The 25,529-nt window shown below is 47.0% G+C and overlaps 25 non-coding genes and 4 pseudogenes across 25 annotated transcripts; all 29 read right to left on the bottom strand.

Moving 5' to 3' along the window:
- Window positions 1-229: 229 nt before the first annotated feature.
- LOC121708018 lies at window positions 230-394 on the bottom strand. The gene has a single exon (XR_006031510.1). It is a non-coding gene; the product is annotated as a U1 spliceosomal RNA (small nuclear RNA).
- A 359-nt stretch (window positions 395-753) lies between these two features.
- Window positions 754-918, bottom strand: LOC121707945. Its single transcript, XR_006031439.1, has one exon. It is a non-coding gene; the product is annotated as a U1 spliceosomal RNA (small nuclear RNA).
- A 359-nt stretch (window positions 919-1,277) lies between these two features.
- Window positions 1,278-1,442, bottom strand: LOC121707946. Its single transcript, XR_006031440.1, has one exon. It is a non-coding gene; the product is annotated as a U1 spliceosomal RNA (small nuclear RNA).
- Window positions 1,443-1,802: 360 nt separating this feature from the next.
- Window positions 1,803-1,967, bottom strand: LOC121708053. The gene has a single exon (XR_006031544.1). It is a non-coding gene; the product is annotated as a U1 spliceosomal RNA (small nuclear RNA).
- Window positions 1,968-2,326: 359 nt separating this feature from the next.
- On the bottom strand, window positions 2,327-2,491 carry LOC121707948. The gene has a single exon (XR_006031441.1). It is a non-coding gene; the product is annotated as a U1 spliceosomal RNA (small nuclear RNA).
- Window positions 2,492-2,850: 359 nt separating this feature from the next.
- LOC121707949 lies at window positions 2,851-3,015 on the bottom strand. The gene has a single exon (XR_006031442.1). It is a non-coding gene; the product is annotated as a U1 spliceosomal RNA (small nuclear RNA).
- Window positions 3,016-3,374: 359 nt separating this feature from the next.
- On the bottom strand, window positions 3,375-3,539 carry LOC121707950. Its single transcript, XR_006031443.1, has one exon. It is a non-coding gene; the product is annotated as a U1 spliceosomal RNA (small nuclear RNA).
- A 359-nt stretch (window positions 3,540-3,898) lies between these two features.
- LOC121708019 lies at window positions 3,899-4,063 on the bottom strand. Its single transcript, XR_006031511.1, has one exon. It is a non-coding gene; the product is annotated as a U1 spliceosomal RNA (small nuclear RNA).
- Window positions 4,064-4,422: 359 nt separating this feature from the next.
- LOC121707951 lies at window positions 4,423-4,587 on the bottom strand. The gene has a single exon (XR_006031444.1). It is a non-coding gene; the product is annotated as a U1 spliceosomal RNA (small nuclear RNA).
- A 359-nt stretch (window positions 4,588-4,946) lies between these two features.
- LOC121707952 lies at window positions 4,947-5,111 on the bottom strand. The gene has a single exon (XR_006031445.1). It is a non-coding gene; the product is annotated as a U1 spliceosomal RNA (small nuclear RNA).
- A 360-nt stretch (window positions 5,112-5,471) lies between these two features.
- Window positions 5,472-5,636, bottom strand: LOC121708054. Its single transcript, XR_006031545.1, has one exon. It is a non-coding gene; the product is annotated as a U1 spliceosomal RNA (small nuclear RNA).
- A 359-nt stretch (window positions 5,637-5,995) lies between these two features.
- LOC121707953 lies at window positions 5,996-6,160 on the bottom strand. The gene has a single exon (XR_006031446.1). It is a non-coding gene; the product is annotated as a U1 spliceosomal RNA (small nuclear RNA).
- Window positions 6,161-6,519: 359 nt separating this feature from the next.
- On the bottom strand, window positions 6,520-6,684 carry LOC121707954. The gene has a single exon (XR_006031447.1). It is a non-coding gene; the product is annotated as a U1 spliceosomal RNA (small nuclear RNA).
- A 359-nt stretch (window positions 6,685-7,043) lies between these two features.
- LOC121708103 lies at window positions 7,044-7,197 on the bottom strand (annotated as a pseudogene).
- Window positions 7,198-12,232: 5,035 nt separating this feature from the next.
- LOC121708119 lies at window positions 12,233-12,354 on the bottom strand (annotated as a pseudogene).
- Window positions 12,355-12,713: 359 nt separating this feature from the next.
- Window positions 12,714-12,878, bottom strand: LOC121707955. Its single transcript, XR_006031448.1, has one exon. It is a non-coding gene; the product is annotated as a U1 spliceosomal RNA (small nuclear RNA).
- A 359-nt stretch (window positions 12,879-13,237) lies between these two features.
- LOC121708098 lies at window positions 13,238-13,405 on the bottom strand. The gene has a single exon (XR_006031583.1). It is a non-coding gene; the product is annotated as a U1 spliceosomal RNA (small nuclear RNA).
- An 821-nt stretch (window positions 13,406-14,226) lies between these two features.
- LOC121708017 lies at window positions 14,227-14,391 on the bottom strand. The gene has a single exon (XR_006031509.1). It is a non-coding gene; the product is annotated as a U1 spliceosomal RNA (small nuclear RNA).
- Window positions 14,392-14,750: 359 nt separating this feature from the next.
- LOC121707956 lies at window positions 14,751-14,915 on the bottom strand. The gene has a single exon (XR_006031449.1). It is a non-coding gene; the product is annotated as a U1 spliceosomal RNA (small nuclear RNA).
- A 359-nt stretch (window positions 14,916-15,274) lies between these two features.
- LOC121707957 lies at window positions 15,275-15,439 on the bottom strand. Its single transcript, XR_006031450.1, has one exon. It is a non-coding gene; the product is annotated as a U1 spliceosomal RNA (small nuclear RNA).
- A 359-nt stretch (window positions 15,440-15,798) lies between these two features.
- LOC121708106 lies at window positions 15,799-15,929 on the bottom strand (annotated as a pseudogene).
- Window positions 15,930-20,984: 5,055 nt separating this feature from the next.
- Window positions 20,985-21,106, bottom strand: LOC121708120 (annotated as a pseudogene).
- A 359-nt stretch (window positions 21,107-21,465) lies between these two features.
- LOC121707958 lies at window positions 21,466-21,630 on the bottom strand. The gene has a single exon (XR_006031451.1). It is a non-coding gene; the product is annotated as a U1 spliceosomal RNA (small nuclear RNA).
- A 359-nt stretch (window positions 21,631-21,989) lies between these two features.
- Window positions 21,990-22,154, bottom strand: LOC121707959. The gene has a single exon (XR_006031452.1). It is a non-coding gene; the product is annotated as a U1 spliceosomal RNA (small nuclear RNA).
- A 359-nt stretch (window positions 22,155-22,513) lies between these two features.
- LOC121707960 lies at window positions 22,514-22,678 on the bottom strand. The gene has a single exon (XR_006031453.1). It is a non-coding gene; the product is annotated as a U1 spliceosomal RNA (small nuclear RNA).
- A 359-nt stretch (window positions 22,679-23,037) lies between these two features.
- On the bottom strand, window positions 23,038-23,202 carry LOC121707961. The gene has a single exon (XR_006031454.1). It is a non-coding gene; the product is annotated as a U1 spliceosomal RNA (small nuclear RNA).
- Window positions 23,203-23,561: 359 nt separating this feature from the next.
- LOC121708099 lies at window positions 23,562-23,729 on the bottom strand. The gene has a single exon (XR_006031584.1). It is a non-coding gene; the product is annotated as a U1 spliceosomal RNA (small nuclear RNA).
- Window positions 23,730-24,550: 821 nt separating this feature from the next.
- On the bottom strand, window positions 24,551-24,715 carry LOC121707962. The gene has a single exon (XR_006031455.1). It is a non-coding gene; the product is annotated as a U1 spliceosomal RNA (small nuclear RNA).
- Window positions 24,716-25,074: 359 nt separating this feature from the next.
- Window positions 25,075-25,239, bottom strand: LOC121708051. The gene has a single exon (XR_006031542.1). It is a non-coding gene; the product is annotated as a U1 spliceosomal RNA (small nuclear RNA).
- Window positions 25,240-25,529: the final 290 nt, after the last annotated feature.

Consider the following 25,529-nt stretch of genomic DNA (forward strand, 5'->3'; position numbering starts at 1 on the left):
ACAGCGACCTCTCCTGGTGAAGTGCCAAGGCTGCGTCTAAATTATCCCGGCTAGATAGTGGACAGGAGGCAAGCACTAAATCTAGACTCCTCCGACGGAGAAGCCGAGCAAAAGAGTGAACGTACGGCAGAACATGGCACAGAAAGCAAAGAAATGAGCCACGGTGTCCCACAGAGTGCATTGTCCACGTTCCACTAGTCGCTCTGTCTTTTCTTTACACCATCAAAATCAGGGGAGAGCGCGAACGCAGTCCCCCACTACCAGAAATTGTGCAGTCGAGATTCCCACATTTGAGGAATTCGCAGGGGTCAGCACGACCGGATGTGCAATGGCCGAGCCTCGCCCTGGGCAAACAATCTTCTTGATCATTGTATCACCCCTGCCAGGTAAGTATGAGTTGGAACAGACCAAGTTGGCGCAGGGGTTCCTGGCCACTGGCAACACGCAGATGGTGGGCCCACCTCCAAGATTCCGTAAAGGGGGAGGGGCCTCCCTGAAAGACATCATTACTCGGAGCTTCCATAACAGCGACCTCTCCTGGTGAAGTGCCAAGGCTGCGTCTAAATTATCCCGGCTAGATAGTGGACAGGAGGCACGCACTAAATCTAGACTCCTCCGACGGAGAAGCCGAGCAAAAGAGTGAACGTACGGCAGAACATGGCACAGAAAGCAAAGAAATGAGCCACGGTGTCCCACAGAGTGCATTGTCCACGTTCCACTAGTCGCTCTGTCTTTTCTTTACACCATCAAAATCAGGGGAGAGCGCGAACGCAGTCCCCCACTACCAGAAATTGTGCAGTCGAGATTCCCACATTTGAGGAATTCGCAGGGGTCAGCACGACCGGATGTGCAATGGCCGAGCCTCGCCCTGGGCAAACAACCTTCTTGATCATTGTATCACCCCTGCCAGGTAAGTATGAGTTGGAACAGACCAAGTTGGCGCAGGGGTTCCTGGCCACTGGCAACACGCAGATGGTGGGCCCACCTCCAAGATTCCGTAAAGGGGGAGGGGCCTCCCTGAAAGACATCATTACTCGGAGCTTCCATAACAGCGACCTCTCCTGGTGAAGTGCCAAGGCTGCGTCTAAATTATCCCGGCTAGATAGTGGACAGGAGGCACGCACTAAATCTAGACTCCTCCGACGGAGAAGCCGAGCAAAAGAGTGAACGTACGGCAGAACATGGCACAGAAAGCAAAGAAATGAGCCACGGTGTCCCACAGAGTGCATTGTCCACGTTCCACTAGTCGCTCTGTCTTTTCTTTACACCATCAAAATCAGGGGAGAGCGCGAACGCAGTCCCCCACTACCAGAAATTGTGCAGTCGAGATTCCCACATTTGAGGAATTCGCAGGGGTCAGCACGACCGGATGTGCAATGGCCGAGCCTCGCCCTGGGCAAACAACCTTCTTGATCATTGTATCACCCCTGCCAGGTAAGTATGAGTTGGAACAGACCAAGTTGGCGCAGGGGTTTCCTGGCCACTGGCAACACGCAGATGGTGGGCCCACCTCCAAGATTCCGTAAAGGGGGAGGGGCCTCCCTGAAAGACATCATTACTCGGAGCTTCCATAACAGCGACCTCTCCTGGTGAAGTGCCAAGGCTGCGTCTAAATTATCCCGGCTAGATAGTGGACAGGAGGCACGCACTAAATCTAGACTCCTCCGACGGAGAAGCCGAGCAAAAGAGTGAACGTACGGCAGAACATGGCACAGAAAGCAAAGAAATGAGCCATGGTGTCCCACAGAGTGCATTGTCCACGTTCCACTAGTCGCTCTGTCTTTTCTTTACACCATCAAAATCAGGGGAGAGCGCGAACGCAGTCCCCCACTACCAGAAATTGTGCAGTCGAGATTCCCACATTTGAGGAATTCGCAGGGGTCAGCACGACCGGATGTGCAATGGCCGCGCCTCGCCCTGGGCAAACAACCTTCTTGATCATTGTATCACCCCTGCCAGGTAAGTATGAGTTGGAACAGACCAAGTTGGCGCAGGGGTTCCTGGCCACTGGCAACACGCAGATGGTGGGCCCACCTCCAAGATTCCGTAAAGGGGGAGGGGCCTCCCTGAAAGACATCATTACTCGGAGTTTCCATAACAGCGACCTCTCCTGGTGAAGTGCCAAGGCTGCGTCTAAATTATCCCGGCTAGATAGTGGACAGGAGGCACGCACTAAATCTAGACTCCTCCGACGGAGAAGCCGAGCAAAAGAGTGAACGTACGGCAGAACATGGCACAGAAAGCAAAGAAATGAGCCATGGTGTCCCACAGAGTGCATTGTCCACGTTCCACTAGTCGCTCTGTCTTTTCTTTACACCATCAAAATCAGGGGAGAGCGCGAACGCAGTCCCCCACTACCAGAAATTGTGCAGTCGAGATTCCCACATTTGAGGAATTCGCAGGGGTCAGCACGACCGGATGTGCAATGGCCGAGCCTCGCCCTGGGCAAACAACCTTCTTGATCATTGTATCACCCCTGCCAGGTAAGTATGAGTTGGAACAGACCAAGTTGGCGCAGGGGTTCCTGGCCACTGGCAACACGCAGATGGTGGGCCCACCTCCAAGATTCCGTAAAGGGGGAGGGGCCTCCCTGAAAGACATCATTACTCGGAGCTTCCATAACAGCGACCTCTCCTGGTGAAGTGCCAAGGCTGCGTCTAAATTATCCCGGCTAGATAGTGGACAGGAGGCACGCACTAAATCTAGACTCCTCCGACGGAGAAGCCGAGCAAAAGAGTGAACGTACGGCAGAACATGGCACAGAAAGCAAAGAAATGAGCCACGGTGTCCCACAGAGTGCATTGTCCACGTTCCACTAGTCGCTCTGTCTTTTCTTTACACCATCAAAATCAGGGGAGAGCGCGAACGCAGTCCCCCACTACCAGAAATTGTGCAGTCGAGATTCCCACATTTGAGGAATTCGCAGGGGTCAGCACGACCGGATGTGCAATGGCCGAGCCTCGCCCTGGGCAAACAACCTTCTTGATCATTGTATCACCCCTGCCAGGTAAGTATGAGTTGGAACAGACCAAGTTGGCGCAGGGGTTCCTGGCCACTGGCAACACGCAGATGGTGGGCCCACCTCCAAGATTCCGTAAAGGGGGAGGGGCCTCCCTGAAAGACATCATTACTCGGAGCTTCCATAACAGCGACCTCTCCTGGTGAAGTGCCAAGGCTGCGTCTAAATTATCCCGGCTAGATAGTGGACAGGAGGCACGCACTAAATCTAGACTCCTCCGACGGAGAAGCCGAGCAAAAGAGTGAACATACGGCAGAACATGGCACAGAAAGCAAAGAAATGAGCCACGGTGTCCCACAGAGTGCATTGTCCACGTTCCACTAGTCGCTCTGTCTTTTCTTTACACCATCAAAATCAGGGGAGAGCGCGAACGCAGTCCCCCACTACCAGAAATTGTGCAGTCGAGATTCCCACATTTGAGGAATTCGCAGGGGTCAGCACGACCGGATGTGCAATGGCCGAGCCTCGCCCTGGGCAAACAACCTTCTTGATCATTGTATCACCCCTGCCAGGTAAGTATGAGTTGGAACAGACCAAGTTGGCGCAGGGGTTCCTGGCCACTGGCAACACGCAGATGGTGGGCCCACCTCCAAGATTCCGTAAAGGGGGAGGGGCCTCCCTGAAAGACATCATTACTCGGAGCTTCCATAACAGCGACCTCTCCTGGTGAAGTGCCAAGGCTGCGTCTAAATTATCCCGGCTAGATAGTGGACAGGAGGCAAGCACTAAATCTAGACTCCTCCGACGGAGAAGCCGAGCAAAAGAGTGAACGTACGGCAGAACATGGCACAGAAAGCAAAGAAATGAGCCACGGTGTCCCACAGAGTGCATTGTCCACGTTCCACTAGTCGCTCTGTCTTTTCTTTACACCATCAAAATCAGGGGAGAGCGCGAACGCAGTCCCCCACTACCAGAAATTGTGCAGTCGAGATTCCCACATTTGAGGAATTCGCAGGGGTCAGCACGACCGGATGTGCAATGGCCGAGCCTCGCCCTGGGCAAACAATCTTCTTGATCATTGTATCACCCCTGCCAGGTAAGTATGAGTTGGAACAGACCAAGTTGGCGCAGGGGTTCCTGGCCACTGGCAACACGCAGATGGTGGGCCCACCTCCAAGATTCCGTAAAGGGGGAGGGGCCTCCCTGAAAGACATCATTACTCGGAGCTTCCATAACAGCGACCTCTCCTGGTGAAGTGCCAAGGCTGCGTCTAAATTATCCCGGCTAGATAGTGGACAGGAGGCACGCACTAAATCTAGACTCCTCCGACGGAGAAGCCGAGCAAAAGAGTGAACGTACGGCAGAACATGGCACAGAAAGCAAAGAAATGAGCCACGGTGTCCCACAGAGTGCATTGTCCACGTTCCACTAGTCGCTCTGTCTTTTCTTTACACCATCAAAATCAGGGGAGAGCGCGAACGCAGTCCCCCACTACCAGAAATTGTGCAGTCGAGATTCCCACATTTGAGGAATTCGCAGGGGTCAGCACGACCGGATGTGCAATGGCCGAGCCTCGCCCTGGGCAAACAACCTTCTTGATCATTGTATCACCCCTGCCAGGTAAGTATGAGTTGGAACAGACCAAGTTGGCGCAGGGGTTCCTGGCCACTGGCAACACGCAGATGGTGGGCCCACCTCCAAGATTCCGTAAAGGGGGAGGGGCCTCCCTGAAAGACATCATTACTCGGAGCTTCCATAACAGCGACCTCTCCTGGTGAAGTGCCAAGGCTGCGTCTAAATTATCCCGGCTAGATAGTGGACAGGAGGCACGCACTAAATCTAGACTCCTCCGACGGAGAAGCCGAGCAAAAGAGTGAACGTACGGCAGAACATGGCACAGAAAGCAAAGAAATGAGCCACGGTGTCCCACAGAGTGCATTGTCCACGTTCCACTAGTCGCTCTGTCTTTTCTTTACACCATCAAAATCAGGGGAGAGCGCGAACGCAGTCCCCCACTACCAGAAATTGTGCAGTCGAGATTCCCACATTTGAGGAATTCGCAGGGGTCAGCACGACCGGATGTGCAATGGCCGAGCCTCGCCCTGGGCAAACAACCTTCTTGATCATTGTATCACCCCTGCCAGGTAAGTATGAGTTGGAACAGACCAAGTTGGCGCAGGGGTTTCCTGGCCACTGGCAACACGCAGATGGTGGGCCCACCTCCAAGATTCCGTAAAGGGGGAGGGGCCTCCCTGAAAGACATCATTACTCGGAGCTTCCATAACAGCGACCTCTCCTGGTGAAGTGCCAAGGCTGCGTCTAAATTATCCCGGCTAGATAGTGGACAGGAGGCACGCACTAAATCTAGACTCCTCCGACGGAGAAGCCGAGCAAAAGAGTGAACGTACGGCAGAACATGGCACAGAAAGCAAAGAAATGAGCCATGGTGTCCCACAGAGTGCATTGTCCACGTTCCACTAGTCGCTCTGTCTTTTCTTTACACCATCAAAATCAGGGGAGAGCGCGAACGCAGTCCCCCACTACCAGAAATTGTGCAGTCGAGATTCCCACATTTGAGGAATTCGCAGGGGTCAGCACGACCGGATGTGCAATGGCCGCGCCTCGCCCTGGGCAAACAACCTTCTTGATCATTGTATCACCCCTGCCAGGTAAGTATGAGTTGGAACAGACCAAGTTGGCGCAGGGGTTCCTGGCCACTGGCAACACGCAGATGGTGGGCCCACCTCCAAGATTCCGTAAAGGGGGAGGGGCCTCCCTGAAAGACATCATTACTCGGAGTTTCCATAACAGCGACCTCTCCTGGTGAAGTGCCAAGGCTGCGTCTAAATTATCCCGGCTAGATAGTGGACAGGAGGCACGCACTAAATCTAGACTCCTCCGACGGAGAAGCCGAGCAAAAGAGTGAACGTACGGCAGAACATGGCACAGAAAGCAAAGAAATGAGCCATGGTGTCCCACAGAGTGCATTGTCCACGTTCCACTAGTCGCTCTGTCTTTTCTTTACACCATCAAAATCAGGGGAGAGCGCGAACGCAGTCCCCCACTACCAGAAATTGTGCAGTCGAGATTCCCACATTTGAGGAATTCGCAGGGGTCAGCACGACCGGATGTGCAATGGCCGAGCCTCGCCCTGGGCAAACAACCTTCTTGATCATTGTATCACCCCTGCCAGGTAAGTATGAGTTGGAACAGACCAAGTTGGCGCAGGGGTTCCTGGCCACTGGCAACACGCAGATGGTGGGCCCACCTCCAAGATTCCGTAAAGGGGGAGGGGCCTCCCTGAAAGACATCATTACTCGGAGCTTCCATAACAGCGACCTCTCCTGGTGAAGTGCCAAGGCTGCGTCTAAATTATCCCGGCTAGATAGTGGACAGGAGGCACGCACTAAATCTAGACTCCTCCGACGGAGAAGCCGAGCAAAAGAGTGAACGTACGGCAGAACATGGCACAGAAAGCAAAGAAATGAGCCACGGTGTCCCACAGAGTGCATTGTCCACGTTCCACTAGTCGCTCTGTCTTTTCTTTACACCATCAAAATCAGGGGAGAGCGCGAACGCAGTCCCCCACTACCAGAAATTGTGCAGTCGAGATTCCCACATTTGAGGAATTCGCAGGGGTCAGCACGACCGGATGTGCAATGGCCGAGCCTCGCCCTGGGCAAACAACCTTCTTGATCATTGTATCACCCCTGCCAGGTAAGTATGAGTTGGAACAGACCAAGTTGGCGCAGGGGTTCCTGGCCACTGGCAACACGCAGATGGTGGGCCCACCTCCAAGATTCCGTAAAGGGGGAGGGGCCTCCCTGAAAGACATCATTACTCGGAGCTTCCATAACAGCGACCTCTCCTGGTGAAGTGCCAAGGCTGCGTCTAAATTATCCCGGCTAGATAGTGGACAGGAGGCACGCACTAAATCTAGACTCCTCCGACGGAGAAGCCGAGCAAAAGAGTGAACATACGGCAGAACATGGCACAGAAAGCAAAGAAATGAGCCATGGTGTCCCACAGAGTGCATTGTCCACGTTCCACTAGTCGCTCTGTCTTTTCTTTACACCATCAAAATCAGGGGAGAGCGCGAACGCAGTCCCCCACTACCAGAAATTGTGCAGTCGAGATTCCCACATTTGAGGAATTCGCAGGGGTCAGCACGACCGGATGTGCAATGGCCGAGCCTCGCCCTGGGCAAACAATTTTTTTTTCAATTTTTTTTCAATTTTTTTTACTTTATTGTGTTTCATAGCAAATACATACATAATACTCAGAAGTATCAGCTTATAAATACATGTACAAGCACATTGTGGAGGCTAAATTCTTTTACATTGTTCACTGCATTTAAATCAGAAGGATATCACATCAACATATCACAAACATAATACGTATTACACAAGTCGCAAATTCTGTCCCATTAAAAGCATAAATCCCACCCAAACAAATGTTCCATACAATCCATTTTCCACATGACTTTTGTTTTTTCCTTCCCGTACTTCAACAAGTCTCTTGTGACATAGTCCTTAATGCTGTTCAGTGCCATACTTTTTGCCCCACCCAAAGTAATCTTTTCTTTTTTAAGGAATAACTTATTCCTAACCACCCACAAGGTACATTTGACACAATTAATAACTGCCCAGAGTCTACAAAATTCTTGACCTTTTTTCCTCATGTGTAATCCAAAAAGTACAGTTTCTCTACATAAAACCATGTTGTAATTTCCAAACCATGGCCTAAACACATTCCACACAAGTTTAGCAAATGTACAGTCCCAAAACACATGATCTATTGTTTCTTCATTACAAAAGCTTTCTCTGATACATTTAGCACTAGCACACAGACCCCATCTGTAGAGGACTGTTCTTGTTGGTAAACAGTTCTGTGCCACCTTCCAAGCTACATCTTTATGTTTGTTAAACAGAAAGGGGAAGGATGTACATTTCCATACTCGTACACACTGGTTTTCTGTCAATGCCCTAATTGTTTCTATTCTCGGGGGGGCATCCTCCAATAATTCATGGATGGCACCGCTACTTAATTCAGAGCCTGCACATATGGTTCCTTTATGCTTCACTAAGAAATCTTTTGCTTCTTGGTAGAGGTATGGCCGAGTATCCGAGGAGGGTAGGGTGAGAGGTCGCCTTTCCCAGTTCTTCCCAGGCATATACCTACCCACCCAGAATTTGGCAAAGAGAGTCCACAGAGCTTCTCCTCCTTGGTCTGCTATTCCTTTTAAGATATTACTCAGGAACATTGCTTTAAATTTCTTTGTAATATCCAGCACGTCTCTGCCCCCTAAAGCTTTTGGTTTATACATGATTGTCCTTTTGACTCTCTCTGTTTTTCCACCCCAGATAAGGCGGAACATCTCCCGGCGGGCCATTGTGATGAAGGAACTGGGGGCAGGAAGTATCATCGCCAGGTATGATAAGGCTGATAGAATTTCCATCTTTGCAATCATAATTTTGCCAAGCATTGTTAGGTCACGTGATCGCCATAGGAAGAATTTCTGTTTTATTTTATTTATTCTCGTTCCCCAGTTTTTCCTATCCGTCTCTTCTCCAAAGTAAATCCCAAGAACCTTAATATTTTTCTCTTGTTCAGTCAACCCTAAGGGTATTTTGTTTTCTGTCCAATTACTGTACAAGATTTCACTTTTACTTACATTCAACTTAATTCCTGTTGCTTTAGAGAATTGTCCACATGTAGCCAATCCTGTGTGAATAGAAAAGTTATCCACTGCAAAGAAGGTTATATCATCCATATACATAGATAATTTTGCCTGTCTTCCATTCCCTCCAGGGATTGGCATTCCTCTGAAGTTCACATTAGAACGTATTGCATTGGCTAGGGGCTCCATGCACATGACAAATAGTGAAGCTGACAGAGGGCACCCTTGTCTTAGTCCAGACTGCAGCGGGATGGTTGCTGATGGGTGGCCATTTATCATGGCAATGCTGGAAATGTTGCAGTACATCATTTTAATGGAGGACAAAAACAATGGTCCAAAATTCATCTTTTCTAAAATTGACATTAAAAATTCTCTATCAAGTTTATCAAATGCTTTTTCATGGTCCAAGGTCACAATGCTCACTGGAGTTTGTCTTTCCTTAGAGTAGAGGATAATGTCCCGTGTCAAGGCAAGATTATCTGATATTCCTCTCTTTGGGATTCCGCAGGTCTGTTCAGAGCTGACGACTTTGGCCAACACAGTTTGCAATCTAGTGCACATAACTTTAGCACAGATCTTATAGTCAGTCCCTAAAAGGCTTATTGGTCTCCAATTCTTTATGTCTGATTTTTCTCCTTTTTTAAAGAGGAGTGAGATACATCCGTTTCTCATACTGTCAGGTAATTCTCCCTTCTCCTGAGATTCTTTATATATGTTAAGGAGCTCCTCCGCTAAGATGTCCTTAAAAGCAATATAAAAATCCCCTGGCAAACCGTCAAGTCCTGGTGCTTTATTCTTTGATAGGTTATCTATGGCCTTTTTTATTTCGTGTAGCGAAAAGGGACTTTCTAAAAGATATTTGTCTTCATTTAACAGGACCTTTTCTATTTGTCCCAGAAAACGCTGCTTCTGTATAGAATTTGTACAAGGCTTCTTATAAAGATCTTTGTAAAAAGTTTCCACAACATTTGCCAGCTCATTTTGTTTGTCCACTTTGATACCATCTTGATTTTTTAGTTCTTTTATTGACTGACGTGGTTTCAGCGATTTCCTGAAGAAATACTGTGTGCAATTTTCGTTCTGTTCAAAGGTTTTAGCTCGACTCCTTTCTATAACTCCTCTTGCATCTTCTGCTGCGATGGTCATCATTTTCCCTTTAATCAGGGTGATCTCCTCATCTACATCAAAGCCCTCCTGCTGCATTTTATAGAATCTCTGCAGTTTTCCTTGTAACCTTTTTAGATAAAGTTTTTTCCCTTGAGCTTTCCTTTTCCCTTCTATTTGGAAGAATATTCTTGTTCTCTTTTTGATTTCCTCCCACCAGTCTGAAGCTGAGTTATAAAGACTTTTCAATGAAATCCAATCATAAAATTTTGCTTTATATCTGTTAATTACATTGGGGTTATCTAAAAGGCTTGTATTCAGTTTCCAGTAACCTTGTCCAGCTTTTATAGACCCAGGGATTTTTACTGCACAGGTCAAAAGGGAGTGATCTGAAAAAAATGTTGGTGCCACTTTAGCTTGTGTCACCTCAAGACTTGTTGATGTTAAAATCATGTCTATTCTTGAGTGTGCCTTTCCATTTGTCCAGGTAAAACCAGGCAGATCTGGATTTTCTTTTCTGTATGTATCAATCAGTTTAAAATCCTTTATAATGGTCTTCAACAGCTCAGAGCTACTATCTGTTGTGTTGGCTGTTTTGGTTATTTTATCTTTACAATTTAGGACACAATTAAAATCACCAGCTATTACAATGGGATTGTTACATAACAATACAGGATATAAAGCTGAAAGTGTTTCTAACCGATCTTTTAAATCAGTGGGGCAATAGATATTAATAAGTCTCAGCTCAAGCCCGTGCCTCTGAATATCGACACAGATCAGTCTTCCATCCTGTATAATTTGAATTTTCTGGACCTCAATATTATGAGCTCTAAAAAGTATTCCTACTCCAGACGCTCTGTTAGAGTTATCTCCTGACCACACAGAAGGCCCATGTGTCCATCGTCCTTGGAAGGTTTTATAATCATCTTTATATGAAAGCCAACATTCCTGTAAGAAATAAATGTCACTTTTTAAGGTTTGTAGATGTTCAAAAACTGCCTCACATTTCACTCTATCATTTATGCCACGTACATTAATAGATGTTGTTTTTAGAATGTCCATTAGGGGAATTAGGAAGGATATCAATGTTCATGGCAAGTCTTCTTCCTTTTTTTTGCATGTTTCTTTTTATTTGCTAGACTTGCTGAGGAGGTATTTGATTGTGAAGAACTTTCTTTCATTTGAGTTGCTGTGGAGAACACTAAGACCTCATCAGGCTCTAAGAATGGGGTTTCTAGAGGGGATTTGGGCGACCAGTTGATCCCAGCCCCCCACTGTGCCTCCCCAGAGGAGGTGGTGAGGACTCTCTCCCTTTTGTCTTCTACATTTCCTCCACCAGAGGGAGACACAGGGAAAGCAGATGGTGAACTTGTAGATGGTGAACTTGTAGAGGGGTTCTCCCCATTGTTGGAAACGATTGACTCCAAAGGATTCTCTGCTCCAATTTCTGTAGTTCCCAGGAATCCTTCGGCTTGTGAGGGTGGAATTACAGATCCATCTGGGCTCTCATTGAGGGCGGCCGAAGACTCGGATGAACTCTCTGAACAGGATGTTTCACTTTCCGTGTCTTCCGATGGACTGAGGGGGTCCAAACTTCCTTCAGCTGTGGCCTCATTCATATGTTGGTTTGGGTTAATATCAACCTCACTTGAAAAAAAGGGGTGAAAATCTGTTCCTTGTGTTCCAGCCAAATCAGGCTGATTGTTGTAATCAGATTCAGGTGTGGTGGTAGCCATGTTGGAAGCATGTGCTTCCAGAGTTACTACCTCCATGTGTTGGACAATGGTGGAACTATACTCAGTTTCTGAGGGGGGAGCACACATTTTAACACGGTTTGCATAGGCTCGTGGACAATCTTTAAACCTGTGGTCTTGTGAAAGGCAAAGATTACAAACTGTAGAAGCAGTGCACTGTGAGGCAGTATGTTCTGTGCTCTTACATATTCTACAAACCTCCACAGTGCATTGGGCCGCGAGATGCTCTTTGCTTCTACAACGCCTGCATTCCTTCGGTTGTCCTGCATAAAAAACAGAGCCTCTAAAAGCACCAATCTGAATATTATTGGGTAGATGTTGAATCCCATCACCGATTCTTTTCAGCCTGACTTGGAATCTTCGTTCTCCCGTTTTAATTCCATCCACATCTTTTACTTCAAATCCAGAAAGAACTGTGGCATACCTCATTAACCATGTGCTAATGTCCTCAATCTTCACTTTTTCAGAATACATCACGACATGGACAATCTTTAAGTCTCTCTCTGACAAAGGTATGAAAACAATCTTCTGGAAGGCTGCAGAATCCTTCTTCTTTTTATCAAATCTCTCACAGCACAGTTCAAAAATCCTTAAACTTGCAAAAATGACTTCAAAAATCTTCTTACCAGGAAAAGCAAAGACATAATCCAGTTGATTTGTTGGAAATCCCAATTCTTTTTGCAGGATCTGGCGACTAAACTGCAATCGATCCATCTCCAGATCTTCCAACAATTCGAATCTTGCAGCATTCCTCCTTTGTCCAGGTAACACCATGCTTCAGTCCTTGCACTCCAGCCGTCAAGATACCTGGGCAAACAACCTTCTTGATCATTGTATCACCCCTGCCAGGTAAGTATGAGTTGGAACAGACCAAGTTGGCGCAGGGGTTCCTGGCCACTGGCAACACGCAGATGGTGGGCCCACCTCCAAGATTCCGTAAAGGGGGAGGGGCCTCCCTGAAAGACATCATTACTCGGAGCTTCCATAACAGCGACCTCTCCTGGTGAAGTGCCAAGGCTGCGTCTAAATTATCCCGGCTAGATAGTGGACAGGAGGCACGCACTAAATCTAGACTCCTCCGACGGAGAAGCCGAGCAAAAGAGTGAACGTACGGCAGAACATGGCACAGAAAGCAAAGAAATGAGCCACGGTGTCCCACAGAGTGCATTGTACACGTTCCACTAGTCGCTCTGTCTTTTCTTTACACCATCAAAATCAGGGGAGAGCGCGAACGCAGTCCCCCACTACCAGAAATTGTGCAGTCGAGATTCCCACATTTGAGGAATTCGCAGGGGTCAGCACGACCGGATGTGCAATGGCCGAGCCTCGCCCTGGGCAAACAACCTTCTTGATCATTGTATCACCCCTGCCAGGTAAGTATGAGTTGGAACAGACCAAGTTGGCGCAGGGGTTCCTGGCCACTGGCAACACGCAGATGGTGGGCCCACCTCCAAGATTCCGTAAAGGGGGAGGGGCCTCCCTGAAAGACATCATTACTCGGAGCTTCCATAACAGCGACCTCTCCTGGTGAAGTGCCAAGGCTGCGTCTAAATTATCCCGGCTAGATAGTGGACAGGAGGCACGCACGAAATCTAGACTCCTCCGACGGAGAAGCCGAGCAAAAGAGTGAACGTACGGCAGAACATGGCACAGAAAGCAAAGAAATGAGCCACGGTGTCCCACAGAGTGCATTGTACACGTTCCACTAGTCGCTCTGTCTTTTCTTTACACCATCAAAATCAGGGGAGAGCGCGAACGCAGTCCCCCACTACCAGAAATTGTGCAGTCGAGATTCCCACATTTGAGGAATTCGCAGGGGTCAGCACGACCGGATGTGCAATGGCCGAGCCTCGCCCTGGGCAAACAATTTTTCAATTTTTTTACTTTATTGTGTTTCATAGCAAATACATACATAATACTCAGAAGTATCAGCTTATAAATACATGTACAAGCACATTGTGGAGGCTAAATTCTTTTACATTGTTCACTGCATTTAAATCAGAAGGATATCACATCAACATATCACAAACATAATACGTATTACACAAGTCGCAAATTATGTCCCATTAAAAGCATAAATCCCACCCAAACAAATTTTCCATACAATCTATTTTCCACATGACTTTTGTTTTTTCCTTCCCGTACTTCAACAAGTCTCTTGTGACATAGTCCTTAATGCTGTTCAGTGCCGTACTTTTTGCCCCACCCAAAGTAATCTTTTCTTTTTTAAGGAATAACTTATTCCTAACCACCCACAAGGTACATTTGACACAATTAATAACTGCCCAGAGTCTACAAAATTCTTGACCTTTTTTCCTCATGTGTAATCCAAAAAGTACAGTTTCTCTACATAAAACCATGTTGTAATTTCCAAACCATGGCCTAAACACATTCCACACAAGTTTAGCAAATGTACAGTCCCAAAACACATGATCTATTGTTTCTTCATTACAAAAGCTTTCTCTGATACATTTAGCACTAGCACACAGACCCCATCTGTAGAGACTGTTCTTGTTGGTAAAAAGTTCTGTGCCACCTTCCAAGCTACATCTTTATGTTTGTTAAACAGAAAGGGGAAGGATGTACATTTCCATACTCGTAAACACTGGTTTTCTGTCAATGTACGGCAGAACATGGCACAGAAAGCAAAGAAATGAGCCATGGTGTCCCACAGAGTGCATTGTCCACGTTCCACTAGTCGCTCTGTCTTTTCTTTACACCATCAAAATCAGGGGAGAGCGCGAACGCAGTCCCCCACTACCAGAAATTGTGCAGTCGAGATTCCCACATTTGAGAAATTCGCAGGGGTCAGCACGACCGGATGTGCAATGGCCGAGCCTCGCCCTGGGCAAACAACCTTCTTGATCATTGTATCACCCCTGCCAGGTAAGTATGAGTTGGAACAGACCAAGTTGGCGCAGGGGTTCCTGGCCACTGGCAACACGCAGATGGTGGGCCCACCTCCAAGATTCCGTAAAGGGGGAGGGGCCTCCCTGAAAGACATCATTACTCGGAGTTTCCATAACAGCGACCTCTCCTGGTGAAGTGCCAAGGCTGCGTCTAAATTATCCCGGCTAGATAGTGGACAGGAGGCACGCACTAAATCTAGACTCCTCCGACGGAGAAGCCGAGCAAAAGAGTGAACGTACGGCAGAACATGGCACAGAAAGCAAAGAAATGAGCCATGGTGTCCCACAGAGTGCATTGTCCACGTTCCACTAGTCGCTCTGTCTTTTCTTTACACCATCAAAATCAGGGGAGAGCGCGAACGCAGTCCCCCACTACCAGAAATTGTGCAGTCGAGATTCCCACATTTGAGGAATTCGCAGGGGTCAGCACGACCGGATGTGCAATGGCCGAGCCTCGCCCTGGGCAAACAACCTTCTTGATCATTGTATCACCCCTGCCAGGTAAGTATGAGTTGGAACAGACCAAGTTGGCGCAGGGGTTCCTGGCCACTGGCAACACGCAGATGGTGGGCCCACCTCCAAGATTCCGTAAAGGGGGAGGGGCCTCCCTGAAAGACATCATTACTCGGAGTTTCCATAACAGCGACCTCTCCTGGTGAAGTGCCAAGGCTGCGTCTAAATTATCCCGGCTAGATAGTGGACAGGAGGCACGCACTAAATCTAGACTCCTCCGACGGAGAAGCCGAGCAAAAGAGTGAACGTACGGCAGAACATGGCACAGAAAGCAAAGAAATGAGCCACGGTGTCCCACAGAGTGCATTGTCCACGTTCCACTAGTCGCTCTGTCTTTTCTTTACACCATCAAAATCAGGGGAGAGCGCGAACGCAGTCCCCCACTACCAGAAATTGTGCAGTCGAGATTCCCACATTTGAGGAATTCGCAGGGGTCAGCACGACCGGATGTGCAATGGCCGAGCCTCGCCCTGGGCAAACAACCTTCTTGATCATTGTATCACCCCTGCCAGGTAAGTATGAGTTGGAACAGACCAAGTTGGCGCAGGGGTTCCTGGCCACTGGCAACACGCAGATGGTGGGCCCACCTCCAAGATTCCGTAAAGGGGGAGGGGCCTCCCTGAAAGACATCATTACTCGGAGCTTCCATAACAGCGACCTCTCCTGGTGAAGTGCCAAGGCTGCGTCTAAATTATCCCGGCTAGATAGTGGACAGGAGGCACGCACTAAATCTAGACTCCTCCGACGGAGAAGCCGAGCAAAAGAGTGAACGTACGGCAGAACATGGCACAGAAAGCAAAGAAATGAGCCACGGTGTCCCACAGAGTGCATTGTCCACGTTCCACTAGTCGCTCTGTCTTTTCTTTACACCATCAAAATCAGGGGAGAGCGCGAACGCAGTCCCCCACTACCAGAAATTGTGCAGTCGAGATTCCCACATTTGAGGAATTCGCAGGGGTCAGCACGACCGGATGTGCAATGGCCGAGCCTCGCCCTGGGCAAACAATTTTTTTCAATTTTTTTCAATTTTTTTTACTTTATTGTGTTTCATAGCAAATACATACATAATACTCAGAAGTATCAGCTTATAAATACATGTACAAGCACATTGTGGAGGCTAAATTCTTTTACATTGTTCACTGCATTTAAATCAGAAGGATATCACATCAACATATCACAAACATAATACGTATTACACAAGTCGCAAATTCTGTCCCATTAAAAGCATAAATCCCACCCAAACAAATGTTCCATACAATCCATTTTCCACATGACTTTTGTTTTTTCCTTCCCGTACTTCAACAAGTCTCTTGTGACATAGTCCTTAATGCTGTTCAGTGCCATACTTTTTGCCCCACCCAAAGTAATCTTTTCTTTTTTAAGGAATAACTTATTCCTAACCACCCACAAGGTACATTTGACACAATTAATAACTGCCCAGAGTCTACAAAATTCTTGACCTTTTTTCCTCATGTGTAATCCAAAAAGTACAGTTTCTCTACATAAAACCATGTTGTAATTTCCAAACCATGGCCTAAACACATTCCACACAAGTTTAGCAAATGTACAGTCCCAAAACACATGATCTATTGTTTCTTCATTACAAAAGCTTTCTCTGATACATTTAGCACTAGCACACAGACCCCATCTGTAGAGGACTGTTCTTGTTGGTAAACAGTTCTGTGCCACCTTCCAAGCTACATCTTTATGTTTGTTAAACAGAAAGGGGAAGGATGTACATTTCCATACTCGTACACACTGGTTTTCTGTCAATGCCCTAATTGTTTCTATTCTCGGGGGGGCATCCTCCAATAATTCATGGATGGCACCGCTACTTAATTCAGAGCCTGCACATATGGTTCCTTTATGCTTCACTAAGAAATCTTTTGCTTCTTGGTAGAGGTATGGCCGAGTATCCGAGGAGGGTAGGGTGAGAGGTCGCCTTTCCCAGTTCTTCCCAGGCATATACCTACCCACCCAGAATTTGGCAAAGAGAGTCCACAGAGCTTCTCCTCCTTGGTCTGCTATTCCTTTTAAGATATTACTCAGGAACATTGCTTTAAATTTCTTTGTAATATCCAGCACGTCTCTGCCCCCTAAAGCTTTTGGTTTATACATGATTGTCCTTTTGACTCTCTCTGTTTTTCCACCCCAGATAAGGCGGAACATCTCCCGGCGGGCCATTGTGATGAAGGAACTGGGGGCAGGAAGTATCATCGCCAGGTATGATAAGGCTGATAGAATTTCCATCTTTGCAATCATAATTTTGCCAAGCATTGTTAGGTCACGTGATCGCCATAGGAAGAATTTCTGTTTTATTTTATTTATTCTCGTTCCCCAGTTTTTCCTATCCGTCTCTTCTCCAAAGTAAATCCCAAGAACCTTAATATTTTTCTCTTGTTCAGTCAACCCTAAGGGTATTTTGTTTTCTGTCCAATTACTGTACAAGATTTCACTTTTACTTACATTCAACTTAATTCCTGTTGCTTTAGAGAATTGTCCACATGTAGCCAATCCTGTGTGAATAGAAAAGTTATCCACTGCAAAGAAGGTTATATCATCCATATACATAGATAATTTTGCCTGTCTTCCATTCCCTCCAGGGATTGGCATTCCTCTGAAGTTCACATTAGAACGTATTGCATTGGCTAGGGGCTCCATGCACATGACAAATAGTGAAGCTGACAGAGGGCACCCTTGTCTTAGTCCAGACTGCAGCGGGATGGTTGCTGATGGGTGGCCATTTATCATGGCAATGCTGGAAATGTTGCAGTACATCATTTTAATGGAGGACAAAAACAATGGTCCAAAATTCATCTTTTCTAAAATTGACATTAAAAATTCTCTATCAAGTTTATCAAATGCTTTTTCATGGTCCAAGGTCACAATGCTCACTGGAGTTTGTCTTTCCTTAGAGTAGAGGATAATGTCCCGTGTCAAGGCAAGATTATCTGATATTCCTCTCTTTGGGATTCCGCAGGTCTGTTCAGAGCTGACGACTTTGGCCAACACAGTTTGCAATCTAGTGCACATAACTTTAGCACAGATCTTATAGTCAGTCCCTAAAAGGCTTATTGGTCTCCAATTCTTTATGTCTGATTTTTCTCCTTTTTTAAAGAGGAGTGAGATACATCCGTTTCTCATACTGTCAGGTAATTCTCCCTTCTCCTGAGATTCTTTATATATGTTAAGGAGCTCCTCCGCTAAGATGTCCTTAAAAGCAATATAAAAATCCCCTGGCAAACCGTCAAGTCCTGGTGCTTTATTCTTTGATAGGTTATCTATGGCCTTTTTTATTTCGTGTAGCGAAAAGGGACTTTCTAAAAGATATTTGTCTTCATTTAACAGGACCTTTTCTATTTGTCCCAGAAAACGCTGCTTCTGTATAGAATTTGTACAAGGCTTCTTATAAAGATCTTTGTAAAAAGTTTCCACAACATTTGCCAGCTCATTTTGTTTGTCCACTTTGATACCATCTTGATTTTTTAGTTCTTTTATTGACTGACGTGGTTTCAGCGATTTCCTGAAGAAATACTGTGTGCAATTTTCGTTCTGTTCAAAGGTTTTAGCTCGACTCCTTTCTATAACTCCTCTTGCATCTTCTGCTGCGATGGTCATCATTTTCCCTTTAATCAGGGTGATCTCCTCATCTACATCAAAGCCCTCCTGCTGCATTTTATAGAATCTCTGCAGTTTTCCTTGTAACCTTTTTAGATAAAGTTTTTTCCCTTGAGCTTTCCTTTTCCCTTCTATTTGGAAGAATATTCTTGTTCTCTTTTTGATTTCCTCCCACCAGTCTGAAGCTGAGTTATAAAGACTTTTCAATGAAATCCAATCATAAAATTTTGCTTTATATCTGTTAATTACATTGGGGTTATCTAAAAGGCTTGTATTCAGTTTCCAGTAACCTTGTCCAGCTTTTATAGACCCAGGGATTTTTACTGCACAGGTCAAAAGGGAGTGATCTGAAAAAAATGTTGGTGCCACTTTAGCTTGTGTCACCTCAAGACTTGTTGATGTTAAAATCATGTCTATTCTTGAGTGTGCCTTTCCATTTGTCCAGGTAAAACCAGGCAGATCTGGATTTTCTTTTCTGTATGTATCAATCAGTTTAAAATCCTTTATAATGGTCTTCAACAGCTCAGAGCTACTATCTGTTGTGTTGGCTGTTTTGGTTATTTTATCTTTACAATTTAGGACACAATTAAAATCACCAGCTATTACAATGGGATTGTTACATAACAATACAGGATATAAAGCTGAAAGTGTTTCTAACCGATCTTTTAAATCAGTGGGGCAATAGATATTAATAAGTCTCAGCTCAAGCCCGTGCCTCTGAATATCGACACAGATCAGTCTTCCATCCTGTATAATTTGAATTTTCTGGACCTCAATATTATGAGCTCTAAAAAGTATTCCTACTCCAGACGCTCTGTTAGAGTTATCTCCTGACCACACAGAAGGCCCATGTGTCCATCGTCCTTGGAAGGTTTTATAATCATCTTTATATGAAAGCCAACATTCCTGTAAGAAATAAATGTCACTTTTTAAGGTTTGTAGATGTTCAAAAACTGCCTCACATTTCACTCTATCATTTATGCCACGTACATTAATAGATGTTGTTTTTAGAATGTCCATTAGGGGAATTAGGAAGGATATCAATGTTCATGGCAAGTCTTCTTCCTTTTTTTTGCATGTTTCTTTTTATTTGCTAGACTTGCTGAGGAGGTATTTGATTGTGAAGAACTTTCTTTCATTTGAGTTGCTGTGGAGAACACTAAGACCTCATCAGGCTCTAAGAATGGGGTTTCTAGAGGGGATTTGGGCGACCAGTTGATCCCAGCCCCCCACTGTGCCTCCCCAGAGGAGGTGGTGAGGACTCTCTCCCTTTTGTCTTCTACATTTCCTCCACCAGAGGGAGACACAGGGAAAGCAGATGGTGAACTTGTAGATGGTGAACTTGTAGAGGGGTTCTCCCCATTGTTGGAAACGATTGACTCCAAAGGATTCTCTGCTCCAATTTCTGTAGTTCCCAGGAATCCTTCGGCTTGTGAGGGTGGAATTACAGATCCATCTGGGCTCTCATTGAGGGCGGCCGAAGACTCGGATGAACTCTCTGAACAGGATGTTTCACTTTCCGTGTCTTCCGATGGACTGAGGGGGTCCAAACTTCCTTCAGCTGTGGCCTCATTCATATGTTGGTTTGGGTTAATATCAACCTCACTTGAAAAAAAGGGGTGAAAATCTGTTCCTTGTGTTCCAGCCAAATCAGGCTGATTGTTGTAATCAGATTCAGGTGTGGTGGTAGCCATGTTGGAAGCATGTGCTTCCAGAGTTACTACCTCCATGTGTTGGACAATGGTGGAACTATACTCAGTTTCTGAGGGGGGAGCACACATTTTAACACGGTTTGCATAGGCTCGTGGACAATCTTTAAACCTGTGGTCTTGTGAAAGGCAAAGATTACAAACTGTAGAAGCAGTGCACTGTGAGGCAGTATGTTCTGTGCTCTTACATATTCTACAAACCTCCACAGTGCATTGGGCCGCGAGATGCTCTTTGCTTCTACAACGCCTGCATTCCTTCGGTTGTCCTGCATAAAAAACAGAGCCTCTAAAAGCACCAATCTGAATATTATTGGGTAGATGTTGAATCCCATCACCGATTCTTTTCAGCCTGACTTGGAATCTTCGTTCTCCCGTTTTAATTCCATCCACATCTTTTACTTCAAATCCAGAAAGAACTGTGGCATACCTCATTAACCATGTGCTAATGTCCTCAATCTTCACTTTTTCAGAATACATCACGACATGGACAATCTTTAAGTCTCTCTCTGACAAAGGTATGAAAACAATCTTCTGGAAGGCTGCAGAATCCTTCTTCTTTTTATCAAATCTCTCACAGCACAGTTCAAAAATCCTTAAACTTGCAAAAATGACTTCAAAAATCTTCTTACCAGGAAAAGCAAAGACATAATCCAGTTGATTTGTTGGAAATCCCAATTCTTTTTGCAGGATCTGGCGACTAAACTGCAATCGATCCATCTCCAGATCTTCCAACAATTCGAATCTTGCAGCATTCCTCCTTTGTCCAGGTAACACCATGCTTCAGTCCTTGCACTCCAGCCGTCAAGATACCTGGGCAAACAACCTTCTTGATCATTGTATCACCCCTGCCAGGTAAGTATGAGTTGGAACAGACCAAGTTGGCGCAGGGGTTCCTGGCCACTGGCAACACGCAGATGGTGGGCCCACCTCCAAGATTCCGTAAAGGGGGAGGGGCCTCCCTGAAAGACATCATTACTCGGAGTTTCCATAACAGCGACCTCTCCTGGTGAAGTGCCAAGGCTGCGTCTAAATTATCCCGGCTAGATAGTGGACAGGAGGCACGCACTAAATCTAGACTCCTCCGACGGAGAAGCCGAGCAAAAGAGTGAACGTACGGCAGAACATGGCACAGAAAGCAAAGAAATGAGCCACGGTGTCCCACAGAGTGCATTGTCCACGTTCCACTAGTCGCTCTGTCTTTTCTTTACACCATCAAAATCAGGGGAGAGCGCGAACGCAGTCCCCCACTACCAGAAATTGTGCAGTCGAGATTCCCACATTTGAGGAATTCGCAGGGGTCAGCACGACCGGATGTGCAATGGCCGAGCCTCGCCCTGGGCAAACAACCTTCTTGATCATTGTATCACCCCTGCCAGGTAAGTATGAGTTGGAACAGACCAAGTTGGCGCAGGGGTTCCTGGCCACTGGCAACACGCAGATGGTGGGCCCACCTCCAAGATTCCGTAAAGGGGGAGGGGCCTCCCTGAAAGACATCATTACTCGGAGCTTCCATAACAGCGACCTCTCCTGGTGAAGTGCCAAGGCTGCGTCTAAATTATCCCGGCTAGATAGTGGACAGGAGGCACGCACTAAATCTAGACTCCTCCGACGGAGAAGCCGAGCAAAAGAGTGAACGTACGGCAGAACATGGCACAGAAAGCAAAGAAATGAGCCACGGTGTCCCACAGAGTGCATTGTCCACGTTCCACTAGTCGCTCTGTCTTTTCTTTACACCATCAAAATCAGGGGAGAGCGCGAACGCAGTCCCCCACTACCAGAAATTGTGCAGTCGAGATTCCCACATTTGAGGAATTCGCAGGGGTCAGCACGACCGGATGTGCAATGGCCGAGCCTCGCCCTGGGCAAACAACCTTCTTGATCATTGTATCACCCCTGCCAGGTAAGTATGAGTTGGAACAGACCAAGTTGGCGCAGGGGTTCCTGGCCACTGGCAACACGCAGATGGTGGGCCCACCTCCAAGATTCCGTAAAGGGGGAGGGGCCTCCCTGAAAGACATCATTACTCGGAGTTTCCATAACAGCGACCTCTCCTGGTGAAGTGCCAAGGCTGCGTCTAAATTATCCCGGCTAGATAGTGGACAGGAGGCACGCACTAAATCTAGACTCCTCCGACGGAGAAGCCGAGCAAAAGAGTGAACGTACGGCAGAACATGGCACAGAAAGCAAAGAAATGAGCCATGGTGTCCCACAGAGTGCATTGTCCACGTTCCACTAGTCGCTCTGTCTTTTCTTTACACCATCAAAATCAGGGGAGAGCGCGAACGCAGTCCCCCACTACCAGAAATTGTGCAGTCGAGATTCCCACATTTGAGGAATTCGCAGGGGTCAGCACGACCGGATGTGCAATGGCCGAGCCTCGCCCTGGGCAAACAACCTTCTTGATCATTGTATCACCCCTGCCAGGTAAGTATGAGTTGGAACAGACCAAGTTGGCGCAGGGGTTCCTGGCCACTGGCAACACGCAGATGGTGGGCCCACCTCCAAGATTCCGTAAAGGGGGAGGGGCCTCCCTGAAAGACATCATTACTCGGAGCTTCCATAACAGCGACCTCTCCTGGTGAAGTGCCAAGGCTGCGTCTAAATTATCCCGGCTAGATAGTGGACAGGAGGCACGCACTAAATCTAGACTCCTCCGACGGAGAAGCCGAGCAAAAGAGTGAACGTACGGCAGAACATGGCACAGAAAGCAAAGAAATGAGCCACGGTGTCCCACAGAGTGCATTGTCCACGTTCCACTAGTCGCTCTGTCTTTTCTTTACACCATCAAAATCAGGGGAGAGCGCGAACGCAGTCCCCCACTACCAGAAATTGTGCAGTCGAGATTCCCACATTTGAGGAATTCGCAGGGGTCAGCACGACCGGATGTGCAATGGCCGAGCCTCGCCCTGGGCAAACAACCTTCTTGATCATTGTATCACCCCTGCCAGGTAAGTATGAGTTGGAACAGACCAAGTTGGCGCAGGGGTTCCTGGCCACTGGCAACACGCAGATGGTGGGCCCACCTCCAAGATTCCGTAAAGGGGGAGGGGCCTCCCTGAAAGACATCATTACTCGGAGCTTCCATAACAGCGACCTCTCCTGGTGAAGTGCCAAGGCTGCGTCTAAATTATCCCGGCTAGATAGTGGACAGGAGGCACGCACTAAATCTAGACTCCTCCGACGGAGAAGCCGAGGAAAAGAGTGAACGTACGGCAGAACATGGCACAGAAAGCAAAGAAATGAGCCACGGTGTCCCACAGAGTGCATTGTCCACGTTCCACTAGTCGCTCTGTCTTTTCTTTACACCATCAAAATCAGGGGAGAGCGCGAACGCAGTCCCCCACTACCAGAAATTGTGCAGTCGAGATTCCCACATTTGAGGAATTCGCAGGGGTCAGCACGACCGGATGTGCAATGGCCGAGCCTCGCCCTGGGCAAACAATTTTTCAATTTTTTTACTTTATTGTGTTTCATAGCAAATACATACATAATACTCAGAAGTATCAGCTTATAAATACATGTACAAGCACATTGTGGAGGCTAAATTCTTTTACATTGTTCACTGCATTTAAATCAGAAGGATATCACATCAACATATCACAAACATAATACGTATTACACAAGTCGCAAATTATGTCCCATTAAAAGCATAAATCCCACCCAAACAAATTTTCCATACAATCCATTTTCCACATGACTTTTGTTTTTTCCTTCCCGTACTTCAACAAGTCTCTTGTGACATAGTCCTTAATGCTGTTCAGTGCCGTACTTTTTGCCCCACCCAAAGTAATCTTTTCTTTTTTAAGGAATAACTTATTCCTAACCACCCACAAGGTACATTTGACACAATTAATAACTGCCCAGAGTCTACAAAATTCTTGACCTTTTTTCCTCATGTGTAATCCAAAAAGTACAGTTTCTCTACATAAAACCATGTTGTAATTTCCAAACCATGGCCTAAACACATTCCACACAAGTTTAGCAAATGTACAGTCCCAAAACACATGATCTATTGTTTCTTCATTACAAAAGCTTTCTCTGATACATTTAGCACTAGCACACAGACCCCATCTGTAGAGACTGTTCTTGTTGGTAAAAAGTTCTGTGCCACCTTCCAAGCTACATCTTTATGTTTGTTAAACAGAAAGGGGAAGGATGTACATTTCCATACTCGTAAACACTGGTTTTCTGTCAATGTACGGCAGAACATGGCACAGAAAGCAAAGAAATGAGCCACGGTGTCCCACAGAGTGCATTGTCCATGTTCCACTAGTCGCTCTGTCTTTTCTTTACACCATCAAAATCAGGGGAGAGCGCGAACGCAGTCCCCCACTACCAGAAATTGTGCAGTCGAGATTCCCACATTTGAGGAATTCGCAGGGGTCAGCACGACCGGATGTGCAATGGCCGAGCCTCGCCCTGGGCAAACAACCTTCTTGATCATTGTATCACCCCTGCCAGGTAAGTATGAGTTGGAACAGACCAAGTTGGCGCAGGGGTTCCTGGCCACTGGCAACACGCAGATGGTGGGCCCACCTCCAAGATTCCGTAAAGGGGGAGGGGCCTCCCTGAAAGACATCATTACTCGGAGTTTCCATAACAGCGACCTCTCCTGGTGAAGTGCCAAGGCTGCGTCTAAATTATCCCGGCTAGATAGTGGACAGGAGGCACGCACTAAATCTAGACTCCTCCGACGGAGAAGCCGAGCAAAAGAGTGAACGTACGGCAGAACATGGCACAGAAAGCAAAGAAATGAGCCACGGTGTCCCACAGAGTGCATTGTCCACGTTCCACTAGTCGCTCTGTCTTTTCTTTACACCATCAAAATCAGGGGAGAGCGCGAACGCAGTCCCCCACTACCAGAAATTGTGCAGTCGAGATTCCCACATTTGAGGAATTCGCAGGGGTCAGCACGACCGGATGTGCAATGGCCGAGCCTCGCCCTGGGCAAACAACCTTCTTGATCATTGTATGACCCCTGCCAGGTAAGTATGAGTTGGAACAGACCAAGTTGGCGCAGGGGTTCCTGGCCACTGGCAACACGCAGATGGTGGGCCCACCTCCAAGATTCCGTAAAGGGGGAGGGGCCTCCCTGAAAGACATCATTACTCGGAGCTTCCATAACAGCGACCTCTCCTGGTGAAGTGCCAAGGCTGCGTCTAAATTATCCCGGCTAGATAGTGGACAGGAGGCACGCACTAAATCTAGACTCCTCCGACGGAGAAGCCGAGCAAAAGAGTGAACGTACGGCAGAACATGGCACAGAAAGCAAAGAAATGAGCC

Source organism: Alosa sapidissima, chromosome 4, assembly GCF_018492685.1.
Source record: "Alosa sapidissima isolate fAloSap1 chromosome 4, fAloSap1.pri, whole genome shotgun sequence".
In the NCBI taxonomy this organism is placed as follows: domain Eukaryota; kingdom Metazoa; phylum Chordata; class Actinopteri; order Clupeiformes; family Clupeidae; genus Alosa; species Alosa sapidissima.